Raw genomic sequence first — 13,403 nt, 5'->3', positions numbered from 1 at the left:
TGTTTTTGCCTGAACATTTTCGAACTTCCTCTGCTCATTGATCAATTGAAGCATTTCTCCTGTTACACAAGGTTTCGTCGGAGTTACCTTCCTTGTACCTATGTATGACTGCCTGGCATCCGTTATTGTCCCATTTTGGAGATGTCCGCTCCTCTTCAGCTGAACTGTCTACTCTGGTTTTACGTACTACCATGTCAACATCCTTAATGAACCTCAAACTCGTCCCATCATTCCTCAATACTTCAGCATGCGATTTCCTTCTACACTGATTCTACTGTACGATTCTCTTAAACTTCAGTCCACTCTTCATCGCCACTCAATTGTATCTGACCCTATATCTGCTCCTGGGTACACTGTATAATTGAGTATCTGGTATTTGAATCCCTGTCGTGCCATGATATAACACGGCTGGACTCTTCCTGTGTCTGCAGTTCTCTTCCAAGTATACATCCCGGTCTTGTGATTCTTGAAAAGCATATGTGCTAATGCAATCTGCATTTATTGCAGAACTTCAAAGTCTTTCTCCTTTCTATTTCCTGCTGCAATGCCCGTATTCTCCCACAATCCTTCCTCCTATTCCTTCCGCTACAACCACGTTCCTATCTCCCGAGATTATAGATTCTCATCTGCGTTTACATACTGAATTATTCCTTCAATATCCTCATATACTTTTTCTTCCTCTTCTTCTTTTGCTTGCGGCGTCAACATGTACGTGTTCGTACGAGTATACCCTAACTTTTGTTTCCTGTTTTGGTTTCCTGTCGAATCTGATGACAGCAGTCATATCACTGAAGTGTTGAAAGTAGCTCAATCTTTTCCCTACTTTGTCGTCACCGACCCACGGCATATGTACATTGAGTTCTTGGGTTTCTTCAGGTTTTCTATATTTCGTACTACACTCAGACTTCTGAAATCCCATGTTTTGTTTCGTAGAATGTTATCCATAGTCGCCTCCTCCCCTGGCAGTTTTCCAGGAGATCAAAATACGGGACTAATATGGAATCGTTTGCCAACGGAGAAATCATCACGACAAATAAGCGTCCGCAATGGAAGGAAAGAGGGGGCAGTTACTCCGTCCTTGAATCTGGATACAGTCTTTTATTCAGTAGATAGTTCTTTAGAATTTCTAGCTATTACTGTCTGCGACTCTACTAAATTGTAGGTTGACACTACAGCCCACGTTGGAAAATACTGCAGTTCTAGTTATCGCTATACATCTTAGGTTTGCTTAGTTTTCAATCAGTCTACGGGAAATTATGAGGGTTCTCTAGTGCAACTGCCGGTTTCGGCTCTGTTCTGCACTCAAAAAGCTGGATGCAAACCTTTACAGAACAGTGCTGAAATAGTGATTTCAATCTATTTCTGTTGCTTCGTCAGACAGTCCTCACCGAGCTGCTGAAAGTAGCTGGTTCTACTTCCTGGCACATTGATTCCCATCATAAACGTGGCAGCACTGAACACGCCAGTCATCCGTCTCCTTGCTGCACGATGCGATCACAACTGTAATTTATCATTTGTCTGTGGACAAGGGTAACACATGATGACTTACTGGTTCTATATTCAGTTCTGTCTGTGGACAAGGGAAATGCGTGAAGGCTTACCGATTCTACATTCAGTTCTACACGACAGAACTATTAAGTACACTCCGAAGGATCAAAGCCGTGCTATACTGTGGGTCTGCACATTTACAGGGTGAATCACCTAAAACTTGCAGGTCAAATATTTCTTGAATGGAAGGTGGCATTAATATGCGAAATTCACAGACTGGAAAAGTAGGCAGGGACCCACCTTGCAGACCGTACACTGAATTTTATCGGTTTCTCTTGTGTATTTATTTACGAAAGGTAAAAATAATTTATTGGAACAATTCCTATTGACAGTATACAATCAAAGTATACTATACTTGAATACCATTGGTGTTTGTTGGAGGAGTCTATTGCAAGTAGCTTTCGAGAAATCGTAGTTTGCACATGTGAAACACCGACAGTTGTTTGTCCCATGTGGTAGTACAAACGAATGTGAACTAGACGTGGGTGCGTGTGTGCAGCGCTACGTAGATATTAACACGTCACCACAGGTCTCGTGTTGTTACATGGTACATTGCTTAGGGCAAATGAAAGACAACCAATTGTGATTACAGTACATCTGTGAGGTCTGACATATAAAGAAGTAATGTACTCTCGAAGCCCGTGCTCAAAATGATCACCGGCAGCGTTAATAATAAACTGGCAGTTTATATGTTGGAACAGATAACGTCGTTACCTAGCATATAAGTAACAAGATGGAACAAAAACTGCCTATTTTTATAATGTTCACAATACGATAACCTATAAACCATTTACGCTAGGTGCAAGTACGCGCCCTTGCCTACAATTAAATTCTGCGGAAACCGCATTTCGATAGCACCTTCCATGTCCGAAATATCTGCAGTGCAACTGTTTGGTGATTCAGCCTACATATTTTATCTGTGGTTCGAAATAAATCAATCAAAAAATTCTAATAGAATTTTCCTCACTAAGAGAGGAGTTGGGGGGGGGGGGGGGAGAGTGCAGCCTTGAGATCTAGAAAACGTCCTCTTCAGGACTAGGAGCCTCGGCGAAATAGAGTGTCATATGCAATCACACAGCTACATTCCGCGTTTCTTTTGGCATGTTGCACAGTAATGTGAGAAACTGAGCGGCGAGGATTGGTAGGTGCTTGGTGCTAGGCTGATAAAAGTTGTTTCTGCCGGTTTCAGAAGGTCTGCCATATTCATATTGTCGTTTGGCTGGCTATATTTTAACTACTAGCCAAAAAAGTAGCTTCGAAACTCCTTCAGTTATGACAGTCCACACTAGAAAATAGGAATCCAAAATGTATACAGTTTTATTACAAAGCCTTGTAGATGGCATCAAAGTTGACTAGGCTTTTTTGTAAACTTTTTAAAATTCAGTTACTGTTCCTTCGTCCAGGATTATTGATCTGTAACTTCCGTTGATATCCAGCAGGATTTTCTCAATCATTCTGGCCCCTTTTTCCCCCCTTTCCGGGTTTTAATTTTCAATTTCAACCTAACATTGTGGGAGTATGAATTAATTACTTTTCAAATATTTCCAGATTTATTTAATGATTTCTTGCATACCGTCGATTTAATGGTATAAGTACTTAATTTAAGATCGTCGACTCGAGAAAGTGGCATCTCTCCTCACATTAATAATATAAAAACCTGTACTCTACATATATTGTGAAATATGCTTACCAGTTGGGTACCGGAGTAATATACTTTAAAAATACTAAATAGGTAACTGTTACTCTTGAGACATACAATAATTTTGTGTTGGACTATTTCTTACCAAATCTAGTTCTCGAGATAAGACGAGTTTTCAGACCCCCAGTGTCAGCCCCCTGTAGCTGAGTGGTCAGCGTGACAGAATGTCAATCCTAAGGGCCCTGGTTCGATTCCCGGCTGGGTCGGAGATTTTCTCCGGTCAGGGACTGGGAGTTGTATTGTCCTAATCATCATTATTTCAGCCCCATCGATGCGCAAGTCACCGAAGTGGCGTCAGATCTAAAGACTTGCACCCGGTGGACGTTCTACTCGACAGAAGGCCCTAGTCATACGACGTAAAAAACTCACAGTATCAGTTATATCAAAACTGGCAGCCGTTGAATCTCGCCCTCCGTTGGAAAAATTTCTGCGGACACCCATGACACATTTTCCATAACAGACCACAAGCCACGGGCATACAAAAAATGGTTCAAATGGCTCTGAGCACTATGGGACTCAACTGCTGAGGTCATTAGTCCCCTAGAACTTAGAACTAGTTAAACCTAACTAACCTAAGGACATCAGAAACATTCATGCCCGAGGCAGGATTCGAACCTGCGACCGTAGCGGTCTTGCGGTTCCAGACTGCAGCGCCTTTAACCGCACTGGCATACACAATTTTCAGTGGTTACCATTGCCTTCTGCACCATAATGCCCATAATAATTGCTGTTTCCCACTCCTTTTCACGCCATGGGCAAGATATTGTCCTGAACCCTATCCTTTCGTCTGCCCTCTTTGATAAGGCCATTGGTAGAGCGATGGTGACTTCGTATGCCGCACGTCTTCGGACACCATTGCTAACGATTTTTATTCAATAATTTAAGCACACGACTGGTTTCGATCTCGGAACCCGGAACATTTTTATTGCTAGTCAAAGACACTACCACTAGAACAGTCTATACGCACCAAATACATTGTATGACACAACTAATATATCAGCCCGGAAAAAGACAATTGTGCGCAGAGGAAGAAACACCCTTTCCTACTTGGAGGTTGAACCCGTTCCTTGGGGTCTCGCAGCCACAGTGCCATACGACGTCGTGTCAGTACGATCTCAAGGACCACCATACAACACAGATGAACATTACTGTGTAGCTCCTAGTAGATTGGCAAACATTCTGTCATAGGTAACAAAGAACTAAGGCACACCAACATAATGACAGATTGGGTGGCGAATCCTGCTTGGGTGCCTAGCAAAACACCCCGGAGAAATGGAACAGGAAATTCGATATAGACAAAAATTCATGTGTCATGTTTAAATATAGTGAGACATCTCGAACACATTTATCGGATGTTTTTACAGGCCACCCGATTGCGCAGTGACAGTTTTAGAATTTCTCAAAGGAAGTCCACATTCAGTAGCGAGGAAATACCAAGATCATGCAATATTAGTTGGGGGTGACTTTCATCGAGTGTAGACAGGAACGTATACTGATACACTGCAGGTATTACGGACAGGCAGTCTAGTTAAACACTTCTGAACATGTTTTCCGCAAAGTGTATCGGGTGAATTTTAGCAAAGTATGAATCAATTGTAAAGAACACCACGTAGTCAGGCCCATTCTTGAGTATAGTTCGAGTGTTTGGAATCCCCACCTGGTCGTACTGTAGGAAGATATCGAAACAATTGAGAGGCGGTATAAATTTGTTATAGAAAGGTTCTATCAGCAGGAGACTATTACAGAGATGATTCGTGAAAGGAAGTGGGAATCTTTGGAGGGAAGACGATGTCCTTTTCGCGGAACACTATTGAAAAATTTTGAGAACCGGCATTTGAAGCTGACAGGAACGATTCTACTGCCACCAGCGTTCCACGAAGATAAGGTAAAGCAATCATTTCTTCTTCGCTCTATTTGTGAGTGGAAATAACTAGTAATGGCACTAGGTGTCCACCGCCACGCAGTACGTAGGTAGATGTAGATGTAAATGTAGAATAACCTCCTACATATCATATAGCACTGATACCGAAAACATCGGTTGTACGTAGCTCAAGTAGCGCCTTCCTCACATGAAATCCAGTAAGTCATAGATCAAGTCAATCGCGTACGAGCAGTATTTCTTGACGTCCGAAAAACATTTGACTTCACATCACGCTGATGGGTATTGAAGAAGGTGCGATTGTGTGGGGTATGAAGCAATATTTATGAGTGAACTGATGATTTCTTGGTAGGGGGGTTGCAAAGATTTATTTTGGATGGTTCAAAAATGGTTCAAATGGCTCTGAGCACTATGGGACTCAACTGCTGAGGTCATTAGTCCCCTAGAACTTAGAACTAGTTAAACCTAACTAACCTAAGGACATCACAAACATCCATGCCCGAGGCAGGATTCGAACCTGCGACCGTAGCGGTCTTGCGGTTACAGACTGCAGCGCCTTTAACCGCACGGCCACTTCGGCCGGCTATTTTGGATGGAGAGCTACGTAAAAGTGTCGTCTGGCATGCTTCACTATATAGTAATGACAGCATTTCTATTTTTGTTGCGTATTATTGACTTAAAAGGCACTATTGATAGTAACCTAAGATTTATCTCTGATGATGCTATCAACACTGAAGCTCCAAATAAATTGATATAGGAATGCGTACTCAATTAAAGAGATATGAAAGCAGGCAGAATACGGCGCTACGGTCGGCAACGCCTATATAATATAACAAGTGTCTGGTGCAGTTGTTAGATCGGTTACTGCTGCTACAACGGCAGGTTATCAAGAATTAAGTGAGTTTGAACGTGGTATACAGTCGGCGCACGAGCAATGGAACGCAGCATCTCTGAGGTAGCGATGAAATAGGGATTTTCCCGTACGACCATTTCACTAGTGTAAATACGGCGAATATCAGGAATCCGGTAAAACATCAAATCTCCAGCGTCGCTGTGGCCTGAAGAAGATCCTGCAAGAGCAGGACCAACGACGACTGAAGAGAAACATTCAAGGTGACAGAAGTGCAACCCTTTCGCAAATTGTTATAAATTTCAATAATGGGCCATCCATAAGGGCCAGCATGGGAACCACTCAATGAAACATCATCTACATGGGAATCCGGAGCCGAAGAACAACTCGTGTACCCTTGATGACTGCACGAGAGAATGCTTTACGCCTCGCCTAGGCCCGTCGACGTCGACATTCGACTATTGATGACAAGGAACATGTTGCCTGGTCAGACGAGTCCCGTTTAAAATTGAGTCGAGAGGATTGACGTGTATGGGTATGGAGACAACGGCATGAATCTATGGACCATGCATGTCAACAGGAGACTGTTCATGCTGTTGGAGCTATATAATTGTGTGTGGTGTGTGCAGTTGGAGTGATATAGGGCCCCTGATACGTCTACATACGACTCTGACAGCCGACACGTACGGAAGCATCCTGTCTGATCACCTGCATCCATTCATGTCGATTGTGCTTCCCGTCGAACTTGGGCAATTCCACCAGGACAATGCGACACCCCACACGTCCAGAATTGGTACAGAGTGGCTCAAGGAACATTTTTCTGAGTTTAAACACTTCCGCTGGCCACCAAACTCCCCAGACATGAACATTATTGAGCATATCTGGGGAGACTTGCAACGTGCCATTCAGAAGATATCTCCACCCCCTCGTACTCTTACGGGTTTATAGATAGCCCTGCATGATTCACTGAGCCAGTTCTCTCCAGCACTACTTCAGAAACAGTTAGAGTACATGCCACGTCGCGTTGTGTCACTTCTGCTTGCTCGCGGGAGCCCTACACGATATTAGGCAGGTGTAACAGTTTCTTTAGCTCTTCGTGTATAATGAAGCTCCTATAAAAATAGCGAATATTCAGTCGGACCTTGATAAAGTTTCTGTGGGGGTGCAAATACTGGCAACTTATTTCAAATTCTCAGATATGTATGTGCACATCCCAAACCGAAGGAACGTAGTGTTCTATGACTAATGTATTAATGATTCACAACTGGAATAAGCCACAATTGGGAATATGAAACGGAAAGTTCACTTAGGTTCAGTCGTAGGCAAAGGAGACGACAGATTACACTTGCAAGATACTGAGAAAATGCGATCTTTTTAAAAAAGCAGATTTCTTGTAGCTACATCTAGAAGTACGTCTATACTCCACAAACCATCATGTGATCTACATCTACATTTATACTCCGCAAGCCACCCAATGGTGTGTGGCGGAGGGCACTTTACGTGCCACTGTCATTACCTCCCTTTCCTGTTCCAGTCGCGTATGTTTCGCCGGAAGAACGACTGCCGGAAAGCCTCCGTGTGCGCTCGAGTGTCTCTAATTTTACGTAAGTGATCTCCTCGGGAGGTATAAGTAGGGGGAAGCAATATATTCGATACCTCATCCAGAAACGCACCCTCTCGAAACCTGGACAGCAAGCTACACCGCAATGCAGAGCGCCTCTCTTGCAGAGTCTGCCACTTGAGTTTGCTAAACATTTCCGGAACGCTATCACGCTTACCAAATAACACTGTGACGAAACGCGCCGCTCTCCTTTGTATCTTCTCTATCTCCACTGTCAACGCGACCTGGTACGGATCCCACACTGATGAGCAATTCTCAAGTATAGGTCGAACGAGTGTTTTGTAAGCCACCTCCTTTGTTGATGGACTACATTTTCTAACGACTTTCCCAATGAATCTCATCCTGGCACCCGCCTTATCAACAATTAATTTTATGTCATCATTCCACTTCAAATCGTTCTGCACGCATTCTCCCACATATTTTACAGAAGTAACTGCTGCCAGTGTGTTTTTCGCTATAATATATACATACATGTGTAGCGTGTGATGATAACACTACGAATAGGTATAGATCTTTTATTGTTTCCTATATTTTCTATTACTTATTTCCTGCTTTATTTTCATCATTCTCTGAGAAGGTTAATTTCTAAATGTAACTCTTGGTACAATTAATTTTCTGTAATTATGAGGTTATAGTGTCTGTGTTGTGAAGAAGTACTATGCAGTATTCCTTCTGACATGCATGTATGTTCAAAGGAAAAGGCACTCCGGAGACTATAACTGCCATGAGGTAAGTAAGATGTGTTCGCACTTGCAAATGTGAACCACCTCTAGCTGTATAGCGGAATGACAACAATGAAAGTTTGAGCAGCTCCGGGACACGAACCCAGATTTCCCGCTGTACGTGTCTGGTCGCCTTCACTGTTCCTATTTTTATACTGTGAATCACGATAAAAATAACTTTCAGTACAATGTAATGTACTCTTATGATTATTAATCACACCTCCCGATGTTTTACTTTAAAAAACGCAAAGAAAAGTATTCCGATTATCAGATACACCGGCAAAAACATTGAACGAACAAATCCTCAACCAAGATGCGAACACGGACCAGCAGATTGATAGTCTAATGCCAACGCCTAAAGGGAGGGCGGGGACAAAATGGGCAGGAGTCACAACCCGAGGTCTGAACACCACGTCCCGTCGCCCACAGACCAAGAAAAGCATAGAGAACAAGGAGTAGAGTTAGGCATACAAAGCAAATTAATTACATAACGTTTATTTAAAAGAATGAAGATCTTAGAAGCAGAAGAAAGCACAGCGGGAAACGCACATTGCGAGCAGGAGGACTTGTCAATTCGCCATACTCGGTGGTACTTAGATTCTCGGAAATAAACATTCCAATGATCAAAGAATAATCGGTACTAAGAGAGGAGATGATTGGATCAGCTTCTCATTGCAGTAATACCCTAAATCTGGGGCGGGATAATAAAAAACTACGAAGAAAATCAGAGTAATATTGTCCCTGTCTGGGACTGCGGACAACTGCACAATGTCGTTCATGAAGGAAGTGCCAAAAATCAAGGACATTGATGGTATTCCCGCAAAGGGGAGATACTTTCTTTGTAAATCGCGTGCCCGGTATCGGACGAGAAATGCGGAATTGTCGTCGTTCCATTATGCAGCTGGAAGTTGATCGTACTCGCAACTGTAAATACATATGATTTCCTTAAGTTATATTTTTGATTACTTAAGGTGGTCGTTATGAATACGATAGTCATTTTCATTTATTCTGATAGTGTACTCTTTCTTATTTGTTAACATGTTATTTGTATTCATTTTGTGCAGGCAGAGTAATATAAAATTGTGGTGTTGTGTTTGAATGTAAATCGATGTACTTACTATCTCCGAAAGTGTTATGTGAAGCAAGATGTACGAACAGATCGACAGAGGGAGGCACCAACAAAGAACCTGGAGCAGGGGGAACATAGAGAATGAAGGTGATTCCGTGCCACGCGTGTGTTCATGACCGGTGAAAAATATCGGTGTTTGAATAGTGCTACATTTGTGATATCGACGAGTACCACGATTAAAAATTTAGTAACTTAATGTGCCCCGTTGCTCACTAGCCGGAAACTCAGTTTGACTCATTATGCTTAAAACTTTGATGTCCACACCGGTGCATGTTGTGAATATATCGTTTTCGACTGTAGGCAGTACGGAATACTTACTGCGTATCACAAACTGTGAAACCAAACACAAAATACAGTAACGGCTATTCTTGTCGTATGTTGACACAAAGCACTTAAAAATAGTTCAAATGTCTCTGAGCACTATTCGACTTCTCAGGTCATCAGCCGCCTAGAAATTAGAACTAATTAAACCTAACTAACCTAAGGACATCACACACATCCATGCCCGAGGCAGGATTCGAACCTGCGACCGTAGCGGTCGCTCGGTTCCAGACCGTAGCGCCTAGAACCGCACGGCCACTCCGGCCGGAAAAGCACTTAAACTGTGAACACCCAAGTACGGTGTGCTGACTGCTGCGTAATTGAAGTGATTACATAGACAATACAATTGTGTACGGCCCCGATTGTTTGCTATAAACGGCGGATTAATTATTCACGGTACAATTAACTTCCGGTGGACGGATATACTGTGAAAACTGCCGCGCAGCCATCTAATAGTAAAACTCAAACGTGAAAACAGTGGCTAAGATGTCAAACAAACACTATGACGTCGGGTTACGTCTTGCGTTAATGAAAAGAAACCTGTCTTATATTCGTCGTTGCATGGAGATACGCAAAATGGAATTAATTCTACGGGCATCGAGCTTTCCTATTATTCCCAAAAGGTACTCACAATCCAAGAGACCAGCAAGACGACACTAATTATAGGAATGCACGCTCAAGGATCATGCAGTAACGACGCGGACGTCGCCAACTCGCCGGCAGCATCAGCTAAGTGGAGATTGTTTTGGAGGAACAATGGCTGTTCTTTGGATGTCCTCTCTTTTCCTATCTGTTATGGACCCCAGACTGCAGGGAAACATTCAAATATCTGTTTAACGCCTGTTATATAAGGTACCATCTATGTGAGTGGGCTATACTTACTGAGAATTCTTTCATGTGTCTCATCAGCGATTCGTTTTATATAGTATTTCCATTTTCAATCACTCGTTATGCAGATATTTAATGGATGTGACTGCCTCCAGTGATTGTTACGCAATTTTGCAGCCATACAAGCAACATTTCGGTAATCGGTGTAATAAAACAATAACTTGTCCTTCTGCCTGTTTTTTAAGCAATACGTTACATCTGTTCATGTTGAGGGGCAACTTCCATTCCTTCACCAGTCATCAGTTCATGTTGAGGGGCAACTTCCATTCCTTCACCAATCATCAGTCTTCTGCGGGTGTTTCGACATTTTTCTGCATTTTATTTTATTTTATTTTATTTTATTTTATTTTATTTTATTTTATTTTATTTTATTTTATTTTACTATTGTTTTACGTTGCGACTTCTTTGTGTACAACACAATCATTCTTGAAGACTATCAGTGCTATCCACTAGGTCATTTACATTTCTTCTAACAGTGCTTTGTGATGCGCAATAGGTATATGTTACGACTGAGGATTATTCTCCGTTTGCTAGAAACTCTTCAGTCCTTTTACATAGCTGTTCTAATATCCTTTATGCTTGTACTTTGTTCATTAAGTGGCAGTGCAAAGTCTTATCGAACGCCTTCTCACAGTTAAGGAACACGAAATCCATCTGGGCGACGGTATCCTTTGCTTTCCAGGTTTTGTGGGCAAACAGAGGCGCTGGATTCCACACGATGATACTTTGCGATAATCATCATTATTCCTACAGATCAAAATTGTATTAATTTACGAACAGAAATCATGTTTCAAAATTTTAACATACTTACGTCAATAATGTAGGACTTTAATTGTCTGTTTCCAAATAGTTGTGCCAACCGTGCTAGGCTGAAGGTCGAGTGTGAGGGATTCTTACTATACACGAGGGCTATTCGGAAAGTGAGGAACGATCGATCGCGAAATGGAAAACACTATGAAAATCCGTCGAGGATTTTCACAGACGTTTTGGGCAGTGTCTCTAATATGCCCGTCAATCGCATCAAGACGCTCTTCTCAGTTGTGAGCGCACTGTGAGTGAGTAAAGGTGCCTAGAACAATGATGTTTCCCGCCAAGTAGGAGGGCCCGCTGAGAGGCTTCGCCTTAATGAATGCAGCCCACATAACGCAACTGCGACGCACTTCCTTCTTTATGGCAATTCTCAGGCGCTCTGTGCAGGGGCATTGAAGATGCTCCTGCAGGGTTTCCTGTGACAAGTGTTTGATCACCCACAATACAGTCCGTAATTGGCTCCCCCTGAGTCTCATCTCTGCTCACAAGAAACGCTGGCCATGAAGACAAACTCTTTCCATAGAGAACGAGCTGCAGACCACTGCAGATAACTGGCTGAAAGCACAGGCGGCTGCTTTCTATGACGATGATATTGGAAAGTTGGTACAACACTACGAAAAAACTCGAAGTTGGAGGGGCGACTATGTAGAGAAGTAGGTGGAAGGTGTACCTAACTGTTACAAATAAAACGTTTCTGGTTTTCACTGTGGTTTCCATTTCGCGACCGATCATAACTTACTATCTCGACAACCCTTGTATTCCAACTTACATCATATGAACATACGCTTCTTCAAAGCAGCAGTACCTTGAAGATCTCTTAAAAACGAGTCGTTGTTCGTACTATTTGTTGCAAAAAAATGACAGAAAATGTCATATTGGTGGTTAAAGAATAATAATATTTTGTTGTTTTGGTATTCTAAATTGCATGTTATGGTAGTATGCCTTTTCAAGGCAGTGGCCCACTGAAGATGCTTCAAAACCAGGTCGTTCTTGGTACGATTTGTTGTAATTTATTGCACTTAATGACACATCGGTGACCCTACAATAGAAAACAATTGGGCGCTGTAGCTTATACAAGCGTAGCAGAGTTACGGTTGGGTGGTTGCTGTCTGTTTTCCCCCATCTTGTGGTAATCCCTACCTGTACTTCCTGTGGATCTTGTTTCACTGTTATAGGCCAGACTTACGCTTCCGGGAAATTATTCCTAATTTTCACATTAATATCTCATTACCAGTAAATCTGTTTTATTGAAGAAAGCCATCACGGATGATAGTTTACTTCTGTTATCTTTGCTTCGGACAGTGTATGTAGCGTTAACTCCAAAGTAGGAGAATCTGTTAACTTTCTCCACTACAGTGTCGTTTGCAACGTTGATAGGTTTGGTAAAATCTAAAATATTTGTTACCCATTATCACACTCTGATATTATGCTAGTACCAGCTACAATGTGCTTTGTACAGTCCTCGAAGTAACTATACCGCGTAACTGACACTGTGTATATTTAATGCCTAAATGCAAAAGCGCTTTCAAACACAGCACATTTTTACTGCTTGTTACATATCTCCCTGAGTTGGAAAGGCATTCGCGAGTCAAAGTTCCAGTTGGCGTAAATCGACAATTTTTCACAAAATGTTGTTTTATCCGAGAAAGAAATCGTTACTCGCTTGAAAGCAACGTATGATTTGTATTTACTTCTGAGATGGATTAGAAGCTGCTGCTCACTGCACAAGTCGCCGATCCTCATCAGCTGTTGCTTATTTTCCTGCAGTCTTCGAGCACTGTAGCGTCCATAGAGACAACAGCACTGCCTGCAAACAACCCTAACTTCCAACGCTCCAGTTACGTGGTATGTGTTTCTTTTACAGTTATGCCGAAGTTAGTTTTTACCATATTCGTCTTACACGGTATTTCCTGAGCTGCATTTTCATTATATGTAA

The 13,403-nt window shown here is 42.3% G+C and overlaps 1 protein-coding gene across 1 annotated transcript in view; it reads left to right on the top strand.

Moving 5' to 3' along the window:
• The window catches only part of LOC126195052 (dipeptidase 1-like), a 699,024-nt gene that overhangs the window by 114,350 nt on the left and 571,271 nt on the right, over positions 1 to 13,403 (top strand). The window lies entirely within an intron of this gene.

Source organism: Schistocerca nitens, chromosome 7 (assembly GCF_023898315.1).
Source record: "Schistocerca nitens isolate TAMUIC-IGC-003100 chromosome 7, iqSchNite1.1, whole genome shotgun sequence".
Classification (NCBI taxonomy): domain Eukaryota; kingdom Metazoa; phylum Arthropoda; class Insecta; order Orthoptera; family Acrididae; genus Schistocerca; species Schistocerca nitens.
Note: the sequence above shows the minus strand (reverse complement) of the source record. Positions and strands in the feature narration are given on the sequence as shown.